Source organism: Podarcis cretensis, assembly GCF_951804945.1.
Source record: "Podarcis cretensis genome assembly, chromosome: 1".
Taxonomy (NCBI): Eukaryota; Metazoa; Chordata; class Lepidosauria; order Squamata; family Lacertidae; genus Podarcis; species Podarcis cretensis.
Genome location: NC_137170.1, coordinates 98,849,856 through 98,868,061, shown reverse-complemented (window position 1 = coordinate 98,868,061; position 18,206 = coordinate 98,849,856). Strand labels below are relative to the sequence as shown.

Sequence of the window (18,206 nt, the reverse complement as noted above, 5' to 3'; positions counted from 1 at the left end):
AGAAGAAGAAAAATAGTGCCTTGGTAAGGTAAGATACCCACAAAGTTCCATTTACCACTATTCTGGATACCACTCTTATCAGCCCTGAGCCAACAGAACTGGAGCACATTCATTTACCTAAATTGAAAACCTTGACTGAAGAACTGGGTTTCAGTCTTTGCTGTTGGATCATTGGGTAGGAGGAGAGAAGGAAGGACTGAATAGAGGATGGAGCATGAGACTCTCAGTCTCAGGGGCGTGGGTTTGAGCCCAAGGTTGGCCAAAAGTTTATTGCATTGCTGGGGTTGATGACCTTTGTGGTCCTTTCCAATTCTATGATTCTAGATAAGGTTTTTTCCCCCTATGGATTGGGTAGAAATGAGAGGAAAGAGAGAAAGTTTGGATCCATCTTTCCACATGCTCATGAGCCTCCCTTTTCCCCAGACAGATTATTGGTGCCATTGCTGAGTTTCTGACTGGGAATCTATATTAATTAATTAATCAATAAAATTTAAAATGTGTTTTGGCTTGGCTCCTGAAAGTTTAAAGACGGGGGGGGGGGTGGATGTGGATGAAAGTACTACGATATAAACTCTGAAATTAGGTTTCAGAATATGCCATCAGAGTCACCTCTAGTTATATACCGCCCAACAATAAAATGAATGGAATATTTGAACAAATGAATTTGGCAGTAAATAAATCAAATGTAATCTTTTAGGGTTCTGCTCTTGATGTTTCACAAAAAGGTGGACAATAGGTTAGTAAATTATTTGCATGTTTTATTGCAAGCGTCCAATGGGCCCCCTGTGGATGAAGTCCTCTTGTCGTAAATGGCAGCCAATGCCCTTTTGACCTTTTCAATGCATCATCTGAGGTGGTAATGGTCATCTGGCTATCATCGTTTGCTGTGACTCCATCTGGACAACCAGCTGGCAACCAGACATATGGAAAAGACTGACGGTGGAAGCAGTCTCACAATGGTAGCCGAGCTATACTCAACAGATGCATTAGCAGTTGTGTCCAGTTAGGTTCGCAGAGGGCAGAAAGCTGGTTCTGTTTTCTTTGTTTCATGTTTGAATGGGGTGTTTGTTACATGGTAGATACAGGAAAACCTTTTCTTTTGAGTTAGATGTATCTAATATTCACAAAATAATCAGCTGTTTCCAATGGTTTATCAAGCTAAATATACTACCTCCAAGTACTGTATTCCTAACGTAGAAGTCTGGTGCATTTGAGGGAAGAAGAAAAAACAGCTAAAGGCAAAAAATGAAATTTACATATCAAATCTGAAAAGATCTTAAAGATATTGGTCAGACCTCTTAAAACTGAACACAGGCCCCATAACCTTCAGAAAAATAAAAATGAAAATTTTCAAAAACAAAAGCACAGTGTACAGTGTCCCTTTCAGACCAAAGATAGGTTAAAGCAGAAGTTAAAGCTGTTGATGGCAATGAAGAACTAACGAGACTTTCAGGGAAGGTTGAACTGCTTTTCAAATTATTATGTATAATGTTCACTCAATTTTCTGATGTTACAGTTGCACCATGTCAATCTATTAAATGTTGACTGCAATACAGAGTTGAATACAAAAGGATGTTTGCAATGCTGGATTTATGTATAGGCTGAAGCCTAGGGCCTCTAAATCTAGGGGGCCTCACCACCCTGCCCTCTCCCCACCAGGCAGACTCCCCTCTCCCAAAATTGCAAACCCAATACTTCATGTGAGGGCAGGACAACTTGGGCCTCTAAATCTAGGGGGCCTCACCAGCCTGCCCACTCCCCAGTGCCGCAGTCTCCCCTCTCCTCAGGAATTGCCCCAGGGAATGCAGCAGGAAATTCTGTTTGTGGTTATTAAGTTTTAACTCATTAATTTGGCTCAGTAAAGTATACCTTTTCTATTATGTCTCAGGTGCAGTTGGGAAGGTTAATAATATGCTGCAGGAATAAAGTTTATTTTTCTATAGGTTAAATCTAAGAGTAGAAATCTTTTAAAATGCAATGTTAGATTATAAATGCAACCTAAACAGACATTGTATGATTGGAAAGCATGATAGGCTCAAATCCCAGGTGGTTTTGTTGTTATCCTATGTGAAAATCATGAAGAGCTATTAGCAGGGGTAGGCAACCTAAGGCCCGGGGGCCGGATGCGGCCCAATCACCTTCTCAATCCAGTCCGCAGATGGTTCGGGAATCAGCGTGTTTTTACATGAGTAGAATGTGTCCTTTTATTTAAAATGCATCTCTCGGTTATTTGTGGGGCCTGCCTGGTGTTTTTACATAAGTAGAATGTGTGCTTTTGTTTAAAATGCATCTCTGGGTTATTTGTGGGGCATAAGAATTTGTTCATTCCCCCCCCCCCATATAGTCCGGCCCACCACATTGTCTGAGTGGCAGTGGACTGGCCCACTGCTGAAAAAGGTTGCTGACCCCTGGCTATTAGGATCTGTGCCTTGGATCAACATTTTTTTGTGGTTCTGGCAACCACCAGATCTGTAACTTTTGCTATGCAGTCTGTAATCTTTAATTTGCTTATGTTTGCTTATGTGGGGGTAGATCCATTTTAATTCTACTGGAACTGAATTTTACGCAGCCTAGAAAGCAAAGAGAGGGTACATCTGTGTGCTTTCTCTTTATCTGGGGTGGGCAGGTAGGGGCAGAGAGGAGTTGACCTGCAAGAGGAAGGAAATACACAACCAGAAGGTGGAGTTCCAATGACACTTTCTCAAAAGTAAATCCAGTGAAGTTTATTTCCAGGTAAATTGGTACAAGATTGCATCCTGAACAAGATACAAATTACAAGATTTTTTCATAGTAACTACCAGAGTTGCCACTTGGGGTCGATGATTTGGGGCCACAGTGGCACATCATACACATGATGCATGACACGTGCCTGTTATGACATATGTGCAACGCATCATCTTGCCCAGCACCGCACAGCTGTACCGTGTTCAGCTTGGTGGTTCTACCTCCTCTGCCTTTTGTACTGCAACAGCCAAGTACAAAAGCACTGTAGTTAAAAGAATCTGTCATAGGACATTGTTGTGAAACAATAATGAAAGTAAAAACCTGACAGCCCAATCCTATTCATCTTTCACTGTGTGCAGTTGGACTTTTTCCTGAGTAAGAATGGATATGAGTGCAGCCTGAGTGTATGTATACATATAATACATTGTATGTATGTATATGATATGTGTGTGTATATAATATCCTGGCACTCAGATGTGCCAGTTATACTTCAGGCTTACCAAGCAGGCTGGGACTTTATTTGACAGTGCTAGGCTGAGTATGTGATACTGCTCTAAATGTTTTTTCTTCTTCTTTTCATTTAAAAAGTGATGCCAAGCAACTGGCAAGAGCCACAGGGCCCAGCATTGTCCAGTCATGGCAGGTGCTAATTCCAGGTTTGATGTGCGCACATTTTACCATTGTAGTCTTTTAAAAATTGCTTTCTCCATAATCCATGATTAGATTAGCTGATATTGTAGCAACTTTATGCCAAAAAAGATATAATATGCACCAGTGAAAACAAGGCTAAAAAGAAGACACAAGTTTGAATATTTATGTATATATGCAAATTTTAAAATAATTATTAGAATTTAAAGGCATGTCAGCTCTCTTCCCATCTAATGATTCCTAAAATTATTAAAATAATTTGCAGTCCACTCAAGATCAGCTAGATCTTTTCTTAGTCAATTAATTTATTTCCAGATTACTCCGATCCTGCTCTGAAATCAATTTTGCTACAATTAATACCTCCCATTCAATGCAATAATCACATCATTGCATCCCTAAATAAATTAAATTCAACATAAATTAGGACACTGTCATGATTGGCTTTGAGTGGGGTGGGGGAGTGTGGTGTAGTGGTTAAGAGCAGTAGTCTTGCAGTCTGGGGAACCGGGTTCATGTCTCCGCTCCTCCACATGCAGCTGCTGGGTGACCTTGGGCCAGTCACACTTCTCTGAAGTCTCTCAGCCCCACTCACCTCACAGAGTGTTTGTTGTGGGGAAGGAAGGGAAAGGAGAATGTTAGCCGCTTTGAGACTCCTTAGGGTAGTGATAAAGCGAGATATCAAATCTAAATCCAAACGCTTCTCTGAGACTGCTCTCTTTACCTTCCTTTAGAAAAACGTAATTAAGCTAGAAAAGACAATGATCTGTTATTTGGCCATGCTAATTAAAATCTCAGCTGCCCCTGGGTAAGGGAAAACATGTGATTTCCATTTCCTTTCCAGAGACACTGTATGAAAAACCAAATGCCTCTCTCTATATAACTCACTAACTAAGAATATCAGAAGAGCCCTCCTGGATGAGACCATCTAGTTCAGCTTTCTGTTCTGTTCTCCTTTCACATGCCCATGAGAAGCTTACAAGCAGAACGCATGGACAATAGTGCTCTCCCGCTCATGATTCCCAGCATACTTCATCTGGTACTGGTGGTAATATATAGTCATCATGACTAGCAGCCATTGATAGCCATTGATTTTTTCTAACCCCCTTTTAAAGTTTTCAAGGTTGGTGGCCACTGCTACATCTGTGCACAAAATGACTATTGGAACAAACAATTATGTTAATTTAAAACACTACATATGCATCCAACTCCACAGAGTTGGATCTTGAAGTTAAGATCCTTGAGAGGGAATTGAATGACATGGCATCTTGCAAAACCAACCTTTTAACAACATCCCAAAGCAAAGATACAGCGGGACAGTGATTTCCCAGGACAGAACATAGGAGCAGTTTGAGCATATGCAGCTTGATCATTCGTATGTTTACTCAAAAGTAAGTCCTACTTTATCCAGTTTGTTTCCAAGTAAGTGCTTAGAGTTGCATCAATGTGTTCTGACCCTAAACATATTTACTTGGAAGAGTGCTCCACCAAACAAAGCGGAGTTTACTCCTTAGGCATAGTGTTTAGGATTGTAGCCTCCTTCATCCTGAAAGACAAGAAATAAATCACATTAAGGCAAGTAGTGTCTAAGATTCTTCTTTCTAGTCTGCCCAAAATATATAATAGAGTTATTCTTTGTACTTTTATCTCCTTCTCCAGCAAAAAAGATGCACTAAAATTAATAGCTTGAGACAACAACATTCCACCTTGTATTTTCTTTTCAGAACAATCTTCCAAATGTTTATGAATAGGTTGCAGTCTGGCGTATTGGGGCAGCCACTACAGATTATTTCTAGAGCTGACACATTAGATTCATTGTGTTCTGTAAATGAATTGCTGAAGTGAAGCTAACATTGTGTAAGTCTAAATCAATTGCAAATTGATCAGCTCCATAAGCAATTTGTAATCTCCATTTTAGTTCCTTGCACTGTGTGGCTTAGAGACAGACTCTGAGTTATATATGACTAATACTTCTTGGTGGGGGGGAGAATACAAGAAGGGTTAAATAAAATAAATAAATGTTCTTGTCCAAAATGTTGCTTCACTGAGATACAGGTACAGTTTATTACATACACTCTCTTTAAACAAGATGGTATTCCTCCATTTCATATCAATTTCTCTTAAGACCAAAGTGTCACCAGTATCCGAGCAGACAAAATCAGGATTTGAAAAAGCACATATTTATCATCAGAAAAAGTGTGACAGGTGAGATTTGAAGAAAAGCAACTGATACATTCTCAGGGGATGCAGGGCTGATACAGCATCTTCTAGGAACTGGCTGTTAGTCTTAGGCACTGTATCATTCTGTATCTAGTACTGATGCATCCATAAATAAATAAAAGGTAATAATATTTAAACCCACACAACATCTTTTGTTTGTTTGTTTGTTTGTTTAGTACTAAAAACTAGCAAGTCTATTCCTTCCCATGCCATTTCATATCTATTCAGTCTTAGAAAAAAACAATCCTACTTTTCTGAACTTCAGTGCACACCTCCCCCACTTCTAACAAAGCAGCAAATGACTTAATATTCACAAACACCATCCTGCATCCAGGCTATGTTCCTTGAAGCAAAGCTGTTTTGCCTTTTCCTTGTGTAGGGCAATGGTGGGAAACTTGTGACTCTACAGATGTTTGAAGACCACAAGTCCCATGATCCCTGACCATGGGCCATGCTGGCTTGGGTTAATGGAAGCTGGAGGCTAGGAACATCTGGCAGGCCAAAGGTTTCCCATCTTTAGTAGAATGATACACTATTGCATTACAGCTGCTGTATCAACATTATGCTGTGTATGAATTACTGTTTACGCTGTGTGTTCTCATTGTTCATTTTTAATTCCATTACCCAGGATCTAGAGCTATGCTGTAGATCAGGGTTTCTCATACTTCGATCTCCACCTGTTTTTGGACTACAATTCCCATCATTCTTGACCATTGGTCCTGCTAGGTAGGGATGGTAGGAGTTGTAGTCCAAAAACAGCTGTAGACCCAAGTTTGGGAAACCCTACTGTAGATTCTGATAAAAAGCTGTTTGATAGAACCTGAGCATGGTATCCTTGTTGAAGTCACATTGAATCCCAGTTGTGCACATATCAGAAGTCTTCCTTTCCTTCTGGACTTCCAGGGTTGGAGATGGGGCAGGAAAAAACCCAGGCAAGTCCATCAGGCAATGACATCACCACTTTCAGCTTATCCACACTTCTATTTGGTCCATGACTTCCAGGCATGGGTCTGATAGGTCCCACCACTTTCCCTGGGACAACTCGCTGTTTACTGCTAAATCAGAGCAAACATCAAAAAGGATAAATTTCCCTTTGGGGGTTCAATATGGAGGCTCACAACAAATGATCAGACTATACTCAGAAATGGCATTACAAGTCTAAATAATCTGTGAAGGTATTTCATTATGATATACTTTACAGAGTAGTTTCATCCTCTAGCCAACAACTTCCTGCTACTTTCTGTCATTCCAGCACCTCACCATTTCCTCATCCAACCACTTCAAGGCACTTACTCAACCCAAGTTATTTGAATGCGTGCAGAGAGGCTTCCTTGCATCTTATGCGTTAGCTGTTTTTTACTCCAGCAGTCAGCTAGGCCCCTCCAAAACTAGTTCTTACTAGTTTTGTGGTCAGACCATATCCTTGTGTACATGAAGCTGGCTTCATTGATAATGGATTTCTACTTCACTAGGAAAAGAATGAATTCCAAACTCTTTAAAATTACATTAAAAAAAATAATGTTATTTTTGAAAATTTAATATTCTGTGGGAAAATTACACCAATAAGTCCAGCAGTGAAAAACACAAAATTTGCTCCCTTTTTTTACAAGTGGCATGTATAGATGTTACTTGGGAGTAATCTCCTGGGGAACAAAGAGCTCAGGCATTAAATGAAGTATCTCCCTAAACCCCCATGATCCATTCCAACAAATCCAGTATGGTGTAGTGGTTAGAGTGTCGGACTAGGAGTGAGACCACTCAAATCTCCACTCAGCCATAAAACTTTCTGCATGGCTTCTGTCAAGTCATTATCTCTCAGCCTACCTGGAGCTCCTTGGAGAACAGCGGGATACAAATGCTATAAGAAGATAAATAAATAATCAAAAAGGAATGATACCATAGAGAAAACATTAGGTCCTCCTTTTGTCAAGGGGATGAAGCAAGGACATGTGCACATTGGAGAGCTTTGATGGACTGTATATTTCCTAGGTAAATAATGTCTGAAAGGCCCAAGGATTAATCCCCTTCAGTACATACACTAAACGAAAATAATTCTTTGTCTTTCTCCTTTCTAAAGTACTGTATGCAATAAATTTTAAAGGCACATATTATGGCAAGATAGACACTTTAGTTGAGTCATTGTGAATAAATAGATAGGTTGAAATTTTACCTAATACAAAAACAGTTGGTTGCAGAATGGAGAAAATCAACACCATCCCACAAATACTGACTGTATGCTTACAGTATGACATTCATACTTTCCCCCTTTCTTTTTACCTTATAGTATATGTTGTACATTTTCCAGTATGTAAAATAACCAAGCAAGTATTAGAAATCACCCCAGAATTGGCCTTACTAAACATCTTCTAAGACAATAATGCCCACTTACACCACAAAGAACTCATAACCCACCTACTTTCAGCGGCCAGAAACATCATAACCAGACACTGGAGAGACTTGTCAGGAGTCAGCATGGACCAATGTTACCAAATAGTATGGGAAACAACCTTCCTAGAAAAATTAACCAATAAACTGAAACTGACACGGGGACAATTAGAAGAAGACGCCCTCACCCCAGTATGGCTCCCCTTTATCACATACACAGCCCAATAAGACAATGACAAAAATCCACCAACAGCATACAAATCAATATGGCTAACCTGAACCAAAACACCCACCCACCCCACTCACACATGAAAACAAAGACCACCACAGCCAACCACAAATGAACAACTACACCCTAGGCCAACCCCAACCTCTCTCATCACCAAAGGAACACAAGTGAACAGCAGAAAACCTGCACAAGCAACGCTGACACCAAACCCTACAAATATTAAGTAAAATAGAAGCATCACCATCTGACCCCACCCATCTTTCCCTCTTTTTTCCCTAATGTCTCAACAAATAAAACTGATTTGTAAAAATGTTACATGGAAAAAATACGAGAGAGAGAGAGACATTGCACATACTTTTGTAAATCAAGAAAATCTTTAATAAAAATACATTTTTTTTAAAAAAAGTCATTCACACAGGGGGGTCTGTATTATTCACAAGGCATCATGCATCTTACCAGCTTGATTACAGATTGTCTGTATTGGGAACAGCAGCCCTTGGAGCCCTTTTCTTTGGCAGCATTTCTTGATTACTGAATTTCTCGTAAAGCTCATTTACTGAAATAATGAGAGACAATTTGCCCAGATCCACTTTGCCAGAATAATCTCCTTTACAAATTGCCACTCTAAAGTCATTCAGGCTCTTAAAACTTTATCATGAAGAAGAAATGCAATATAAGGGCTTTTAAAATGTGATACATGATAATCTTCCAACAAGGATAGGGCAGTGTGTGAAATAGGCTTAGCTCCTGGAGCTCCCAGAGGGCACTGCCTGGGAAAACTGAGAATAAGGCTTTCTGAATGATAGTGTTTCTATTGTCAATTAAATGTGTTGGGAAGTCAGTGTCGTTTATCCAATTCATAAGTGAACTAAACCCGTACATCCTGTGCTCTTAACACCTAGCCCTCTCAAGCCTTGCACGTGATGATGGTACCAGAATGACAGGATATTTGATAGGCGATCATTGGTGGGCAGCATCACCACTTGCTGTGTTAATTAATAACAGCAAGATTGCAACAGCAGAATTATAAGGCTGACGAGAACCAGAGCTTAATTGGATATGTATCTGCCAATTTCAACATTTATTGGTTGATCCTGCCCTTAAGGCACAAGCTGCTAGACCCCTTACTGAATTTGAAGGAATTTTATTACATCTGGGTCGTTGGGGCAGAAGACTGGTATCTGTTCTTTGTAACGAATTTCTTGATATTTCTGTTGAAAATATATGACTCTTAAGTGAAATGCAATGCAGGCATCTGAGCCCTATAAATCAACCTCAGCTTATGTAAAAAGTAAGGTTACCATATTTACTTGAGTCTAATGTGCCATCAAATCTAATGCGCACCTCAATTTTCAGAACCTTGAATCCAAAGGGTTCCTTTGCTGGCAAACATAAATGTGTCATCGAATCTAATGCATGCCTTAATTTTTGCAACGCAATTTGACCAAAGGTGAGATTAGATTCAAGTAAATACTGTATATTCCTTACAAATTCTGTAAAATTTCCCTTATGATATCAGATACCCCATAGGATTGTTCGCATGGTTGCAGTAGCAGGGGACATTTTTCCACTCCCCCTCCCCATTTCCCATTATAGTGAGAATGCTATCCATCACCACAATTTTGATTGATGCTGCTAGATAGATAGATGATAGATAGATAGATAGATGATAGATAGATAGATAGATAGATAGATAGATAGATAGATGATAGATAGATAGAGATAGACAGACATAAAATGCCTAATTGAAGCCTCCCCACAGCTTTTCCTTTAGAACTTATGGGATGATCAAGCAGTAACTTTCTGATCTAAGGAACTTCTTACATGGATGCTGGCTGCAGTGAGAACATCTTTGGCCTAGAAAGGGAAGGCACTACGGGACTTAAATCTCTCATTATAAAAGAATATGTGGACTGTGGCTACTGCAGAGAAAAGAACTCATAGATTATATGTTTCTAAGGGTTAAAAAGACCCATACCATTTTTGTGCTGTTTGGTGCCATTTCATTTCTTATGTGTCAAATTTTGATAATCAAAACTTTATTCCTCCACCAAATCATGAAATTTGGCTTTCATAATGGGTTTTGCTACTTTTGTTTGGGGCCTTTATTTATTTGGAAAATGCAAGCTCTGCACTGCTCTATGTTTTGTACAGTAACTTCAATCATAATTTTGTTTTGTTTGTATTTCTTATTTTACATCAATAAAGAAGAAAAAATAGCAAACAAACAAAAAGAAATAGACACACTTCAGGAGTGGTTGATAATAGCAAAGAAGTAGCCTGGGCACAGGGTGTATCATGTTTTGCCTGCCACTATCTCACTGTAGTTTTCCATAGCTTGGCCATGCTCACCAGGGTCAGCCCTTCCATTAGGTAAAATGAAGAGGCTGCCTCAGGTGGCAAATTCTGTGAGGGGATTGGTAGCAGTGGTGAGATATCAGATGACAGGGCTGTAAGTGCCCTGTGGCCTACTCTGTACCCCGTAAACAAGCCTGCTGCAACAAGTGCGGTGGAATATGCTGCCCTGTTGCATATGTTGAAGTGAGATTCAGCCACATTCTGTACATGGAATGTGAGTGGGTAACATTTTGGCTCTCACCTCAGGCAGCAAAATGACTTGGACCAGCTATGCGTAGTGCCATTTATGAGAACAAATACCAGGCCAATGTTAGTGGGGCATCTGTGACTAGCCCAGGAACTGATGAGGGTATTGTTGGGAGAGTCTGCATTGTTGGGGTCCTACCATTTGGCAGCCTTTCAGTATGATGGGAACGATATTTATTCCACTTTAAAATTACCCCCATTCTCATCTTATATTTACTTTTCACCAAACTTGAGAGGAAGGGAGATCATGTCTGCTGGCAGGCCTCCATCCTTTGTGTATTCACCTGAAAATGAAATCAAGCTTTGTGCATATTATAACTGGGAACCCTGATTCCTCCATGATTCATGATCGTGCATACAGGTCAAGCACTGGGCCAGCAGATACAATCACTTTCATCCACTGTGCCAGTGCTGGGGAACTGAATAAATTCAATGCCAGGAAAAGTAAACAATACTTAATTCCCATGACAAATGTTTTAAGTTAGATTTTTTTCAGTAGGACATTATTGGCATTATGCGGCAGCTAGACTGGTGACTGGGAGCAGCCGCCGGGAACACATAACATTAAAAGACCTACATTGGCTCCCAGTACGTTTCCAAGCACAACTCAAGGTATTGGTGCTGACCTTTAAAGCCCTAAACGGCCTCGGTCCTGTATACCTGAAGGAGCGTCTCCACCCCCATCGTTCTACCCGGACACTGAGGTCCAGCTCCGAGGGCCTTCTGGCGGTTCCCTCACTGCGAGAAGCCAAGTTACAGGGAACCAGGCAGAGGGCCTTCTCGGTAGTGGCGCCCTCCCTGTGGAATGCCCTCCCACCAGATGTCAAAGAGAACAACAACTACCAGACTTTTAGAAGACATCTGAAGGCAGCCCTGTACAGGGAAGCTTTTAATGTTTGATGTATTAGAGTATTTTAATATATTTTTTTGGAAGCCGCCCAGAGTGGCTGGGGAAGCCCAGCCAGATGGGCGGGGTACAAATAAATTATTATTATTATTATTATTATTATTATTATTATTATTATTTGCATGGATTGCACTCCACATTTGCAGTCTAGTACAATTAGCCAGGTGGTTACAAGTTACACATGACATGAACGTAAGTCTACTATCCCACTAAAGGTAAAGGGACCCCTGACCGTTAGGTCCAGTCGTGACTGACTCTGGGGTTGCGGCGCTCATCTTGCTTTAATGGCCGAGGGAGCCGGCGTTTGTCCGCAGACAGCTTCCGGGTTATGTGGCCAGCATGACTAAGCTGCTTCTGGTGAACCAGAGCAGCACACGAAAACGCTGTTTACCTTCCCGCTAGAGCGATACCTATTTATCTACTTGCACCTTGTGCTTTCGAACTGCTAGGTTGGCAGGAGCTGGGACTGAACAACGGGAGCTCACCCCACCACGGGGATTTGAACTGCCGACCTTCTGATTGGCAAGTCCTAGGCTCTGGTTTAACCCACAGCGCCACCCGTGTCCTTACTACATCCCACTACATGCATGTTATTTTTGTGATGGAGCATTTGCAAACTGGTCCTAGGGCATATAGTTTAGCTATTTGTTAATTAGTAACTAACTCTTGTTTTTTAAATGTTGGGCAGCCCAATCCAAAGTGTTTTTGAATCATTATTCCCAACCAGAGTCAGAGATGAAAAGGTGATAATTTGTTGAAGTGGAAGATAAGCATTTCAAAGTACAAATTAATGCTACCACTTGAAGGACACTGTGAACCTATCTGCAGTCGTTTTCAGTCTCAAGAGGGCCTCTCAAAATCCTTGGCATTAAGATTCAGATATATGATAGATGCCAGCTGTTGATCTCTTTCCCAATTACACTGTAACGTGTGAAGTAAACAAACCTCACTAGAAGCCTTTAAATGTCATGTATTGCCTGCATGTCATCTCCTTGAACCTGGCAGCTTGCAAGCAACATCCTGCTCCTTTCATTCATCGCAGGCTCTTGCAAGAGGGCTTGCAAGTACTTGAGAGTTCAAATCTACTTCCTTCATTCCCATCACGCTATCCATCTGGAATGGTCTGTGAACAAAAAAGACAGTATGTGACATGATCAAGAACTTCAGTTGCAAATTACGTTTCTCCCTCCCTCCCTCCCTCCCTCCCTCCCTCCCTCCCTCCCTCCCTCTCTCTCTCTCATTTTCTTTGTTTACAAAAGTATGTGCCTTGTCTCTTTTTTGAAGTTGTAAAGTCTTTTCTACAGATCAGTTACATTTGTTAGGAGACATTAATGTTGAGTACAGTATAAGGTCAGGAAGAAGAGGGGTGGGAGAGGAGGACTGTTGTGTTGTTGAAAAGTGGCAGATGGGGGAAAATACAAGTCTGAAGGAAGGTTCCTCTGTTCACAGAAGGCAAACAAGCAATTAAATGTGTATGATGCTCTTGAAATACACTCTTGAAGATGGGCAGTCCATACAGTACCTGTATGGGATAAAACAGGGGAGTTGCAAAAATGTATTCTGCAGCAGAAAGTGTGGTGAGCATCTTGGTTGTGCTTTACGAACCCAGACACATAGCAGACCTGTTAGCCTTGCTTTAATCCCAGGTGGAGTATGGGCTGCTTCTACTCCGTGCTTTTTTCTGGGGGGACGCAGGGGTACGCATACCCCTAAACATTTTGTGAATCTATGTTTGGCCTCATTGAGGGACTGTATTTCAATATGAGTAGGATAATGAGAGCACAGCCATACCTCGTTTTGCGGCCGGGATCCGTTCTGAAAAGGACGCAGGGCAAAGTGCCACGTTTGTGCACGTGCGGGGAACAGTTTGTGCTTCTGCACATGCACGAAGTGCGATTGGCAAACCCGGAAGTAACCCATTCCAGTACTTCCAGGTTTGCCGCGGACGTTCGCTGGAATAGACGCTAGACAAGGCGGAGGTATTACTCTACCCCTAAAAAAACATATTTTTTAAAGAAAAAAGCATTGCTTCTACTACTGAAAGCAAGTCTGCAAAAAAAAAAAAGCTTTTCCGAACACCCATTTCAGAGATCCACCCTACCCCAATGCTTTAAATCTGTTTCTCCTCCACCAACCAGTCATTTCACTCACCTTCCTAGAGTTGCACAAAAGTGTGTTGTTGTTGCTGGGATAGGTACTTCTTGCCTTTAAGGCCACCTGGATTTCCATAGACAACGATGGTTCCTCATTATCCATTTACCTGTTCCTTCAGAGGGAGTGCAGCCTCAACTAAACAGGCAAAGTCTCCGATTCTTGGATCTGGGAACCATTCACCCACAGTGTCTCTGTTTTAGCAGCTTTAATCTTATAACCACCACTGCATCCAGACACTGGTTCAGAATTGGCACAAACTCTCCTGGCTCATCTTAAATGGATGTCAGATGGCAATGGTGGTTGCTCGTGAGTCAGGACTCTGCCCTGTCTTTTACAGGTTTTATTTTGGTGCAAAACTATTTACAGTGCAGAACCACAAGTTCATGTCTGCCTCAATCGCTAGCAGAATCCGGGAGTGGTCGTTTCCAGGTCCTCCCCCAACATAATAGCTTAGTCACCCCTAGCCTTTTCCTTCTTTGCGTTTTACCCCTCTGCGCAGGGTGGGCGACGGAAGAGGCATGCTTCCCTCCTGGCCGGCTTGGCCAGGAGCAGTGCTGAGGCTCCCAGCAGCATCCTCTGGTCCCTCCCCCTCTTCCCCACTGGAGGCATGGCTTTCCCCACCACAGGAAGAGGAACTGCTTCGCAAGATTTTCAGAGGTTCCCTGTAACCCAACTGCCCCTCTGCTTCCCTTCCCTGTTCCGATGGCAGTCCCCTGACGATGGAGAAATAGGATCTCAAACCTCCTGATAACTGGCCCCAAAGGCTTCCTATAGATGTTAAAAAGCACTGGAGCTAAAGAGCCTTGCAGTTCCCCACAGCTAAGTTGCCAGGGTGTAGACACATAGTCTCACAGAGCTATCCTCTGAGACCTGACATACAAACAGGAGCCAAACCACTGTAGAGCAGTGGCTTCAAACCCCAACTCATATAGATGATCCAGGAAAAGACCATGGTCAATGGCATCAAATGTCACTAAGGGTTCCTGCTGGGAGGGTTGTACTCCCCCATCTGTACGCTAGAGAAACTCATCAGTCAAGGCTGATTCTAGGCCAAAACTAGGCCTTTCCAGTCTGTTCAAATAGTGGAAACTGGGGGGAAGTAGCAGTTTAGACTACATAATTAAAGCAACAAGAAACAAAAATATAACTTTTACAGTGGGCTTTTATTAAGTCCCTTATATCCTGCAGATACACAGGATTCTTGCTATTAATTTGCTTAATTTGCTTATATCAGTCTTTGATAGGATTTTTAAAACTATTCTAAGAATACACTGATGATACTCATTAAACCTAATGGAGTCTAACAATTTATCACACAAATTAAAATACCTTCTCATAACACCCCTCCGCTTACCCTGTTTGTGTCAGAAGAAGATTGTTGAAATAAACCAAGGACGGGTTTCCGATATCCCAAGTACTTTGCAAAGTAGTGCCTCAGGGGACCTTCTCACATGATCTTTTGTACTTGGTAACAGATATAATCAGAGTACAAAATACAAGCACACAGTGTTATTTGTGAAGGGTACATGTTTTGTGTAAATTGACACTTTCCTTCAAAATCCATGAAGCAGCCACTTGGGGGAAAACTACACCTCCATGTATTTTTAAAGGAGAAAATGGTAGGTTGCAGATCACAATTTTCATGGTACACGTACATTAAAATAAAAAAAAATCTGTACTTAAGTACAAAATATAGCAGAAATAGGATCTACTTACCTTTGTAGCAAAATATTTATTTATTTGAGATCATTTCTATTCTCATGTGTGTTCACACCCACCCACACCCACACACACCTGGATTGTATGGGGTTTTAGGGGGAAGAGTAGTACCTGTGAGGGGGGACACATTGTGCTTCTTCTGGGGTAGTTTGTCCATCTTTGATCCCCACCCTATACACAGCTCTCACCTGTGGGTCTAAGAAGCTGTCGGCATGTGACAGCAGCCACACTCCACACTTCAACTGGCCAGCTACATCCCAGTAAGCATAGCTGATGGATCTCAAACCGTCAGTGAGTTAGGGACTTTCCCTGCATGCGAAGACAGGCTCTGGTGGACTGAGCGGATAACACCAATAGTGGTTTCAGCAGTCAAGAAGGTGGATTCTGCATGCGCTGTAGAGGGAAGTGAGGGAAATATGGGGCTTGTCAGCCTGGGAAGGTAGCCTACCTAGGAGAAGGAAAGCTCTCATCCTAAACCTCTGCTGCCTTGCATAATATCTTTAAGCGAAAAGGCTAAGGAGCAAGCCCTACACAAATCCAGAGTAGAGTCTGTAAGGCGGTTTGATAGCACCTTGTACACCTCCTTCCAGCAACTCCTGCTGCCAAGCTGAAGCCAAATGTATTGCTCTGCTTTCCTTTGAATCACATCAGCAAGGCCGAAAGAGGGATCCTATTGTCTGGGCAGCCCAGGATCTCCATACACACTACCCAGGCTTGTACCCTGGAAAGGTCACTTCACCCATGGAGGCACATTCCATTGTCTTGTGAGACTGGTGGATGCTAACAATACAGCTAAAACCAGTTCCTAATTCAAACTCCATTGCACCCCTGATTCTTCCTTTGCAGCTTTAGGTTTCCTGCATCTGATTTTATAAGATATCAGGTGATAGGGAAGTAGATGTGGTCTTGCTTTAAACAACTTGGGACCAGCTTACTCAAGATACTCCTTCACTCCATATATTCCTGCCCAGCAACTGCACTGGGTAGACTGAAAGGAGTCAATACTTCAGGGGTGTGTTTATTTTGTTATAGAAACTGGGCTTTTAGTGTTGCTACTCCAGCCCAACTGCAATTAGGCATGCCTCAGTACCTTGATATTTAGGTAGCTATGGAAGACCTTTTAAAGAAGGTGTTTAATAATTTTAAAGGAATAATTATTGCACAATTGTAGAAATGGTTGTGTTGCTAATTGTTTACTGAGGCAATAATCTCTTGTATTTCATCTTACTGTACACCACTTTGGTACCTTTTAGTTGTGAAGCAGTTTATAAATTTGCAAATAATTAAAAAAGAACTCCTAAGGGCTTATTCCTCTTTGCCATAACATAGAGAAAGAATAGGCAAATGTGCCATAGAATACAAGCCACTGCTGTTACATTGTGCATCAAAGGTCTTAAAGTTACAGGTACTGTTTTTCCCCAGCCTGGAGTTAGGAAACCTAATTGCATTGACTGCTAGCTTGTGATCCAACAAGATGGATGCAGAACACCAGCCAGGAATGGTGGCCTACTAGGGACTCAATAACCTGGCTGGGCTTGCAAATGCAAAGGTGTCATAAAGCATCTGAAAGTCCTTCAAATACATAATTTGTGTGCTGCATTCAACTTTATGGCTCTGAAAGGCCTGCCAAAAATGTGCAAAACAGAAAAAAGGCGTGGTATGTAAATAACTTGGGAGAGGTTATCTTTGTGTCAGCGTAAATTCATTTTGCCAATGTAATCCTGAAGGCCTGGTGTGCGTCTGCCACATTTTCTAATGGTATCATGACTGATACGCAGCATTGTGGTTGTGGTAATGGCTGTTTGTGCTGCACACAGCACCTCAGTCGAAAGGCTGACCCAAGCCACTCTTTGCTCCAACACAGCTAGACACAGAGGATCAGGTGTGAAAATTAGGTCTGCTCAGATATGATGGAAAGAAACGTAAATGATCTTTTAATTTAGCAGTATTCTATGAAATTTACTACCCTTAATTGTGCCGTTAAAAGGTTACAGGTCCAAAAGATGAGCATTATTATAGTAGGTGAACATATGTTTGTGTATGTTGTTATGATGTCTTCTCTGAATCCTAAATTCATTATTTGCCCCAAGCGGCACTTCTCCATCTGTTCCACCGTATATTTTAATGAATCTTTCACATTTCATGGCACTTTGAAGGATATTTAAGCAAGCAGCTACACTGGAAAAAAGTCTATAAAGGGTAAAGGGCAAGAAGGTGCTCTGAAATGGTACAATAAAGGTGATGAGGCATGCTTTTAAAGTCCAAGGCAGATGATTACCATGAAACATGAAAATGATACTGGAGTCTTTTGGCTTAAGGCCTCATTGCCAGTCCAAGTTACTGTTCCTGTAGCTTTCCCTCTCTCATCAGTAGGTTTGCTTCAGTAGAGAATTCAGGAGATAAAGTTGCAATTTTATATTTTATCTACTAGTACTTGACCAGGCTTATCTAATGTTAGTGATGTATGTATGTGTATAAGATGCTTAATAGTAACACTGAATATGTAGTTTAATGTAATAATGTAAATGCAGTAGTGCAGCATTTTGACTGGCTTCCTAGAAATCTAGTAAACTATGCTTTCCAAATACAAAAACATGCTCATGAGAGATCCAGTGCAGT

At 41.4% G+C, this 18,206-nt stretch overlaps 1 protein-coding gene and 1 long non-coding RNA gene across 7 annotated transcripts in view; one reads left to right on the top strand and one right to left on the bottom strand.

The window, feature by feature from the left end:
- NCKAP5 (NCK associated protein 5) overlaps positions 1 to 18,206 on the top strand; it is a 632,725-nt gene that overhangs the window by 206,383 nt on the left and 408,136 nt on the right. The gene's annotated exons all lie outside the window — the stretch shown is intronic.
- LOC307226565 overlaps positions 15,690 to 18,206 on the bottom strand; it is a 51,190-nt gene continuing 48,673 nt past the window's right edge. The window contains exon 3 of the long non-coding RNA XR_013843499.1: positions 15,690 to 15,980. This is a non-coding gene — a long non-coding RNA (uncharacterized lncRNA). The remainder of the gene's footprint in view (positions 15,981 to 18,206) is intronic.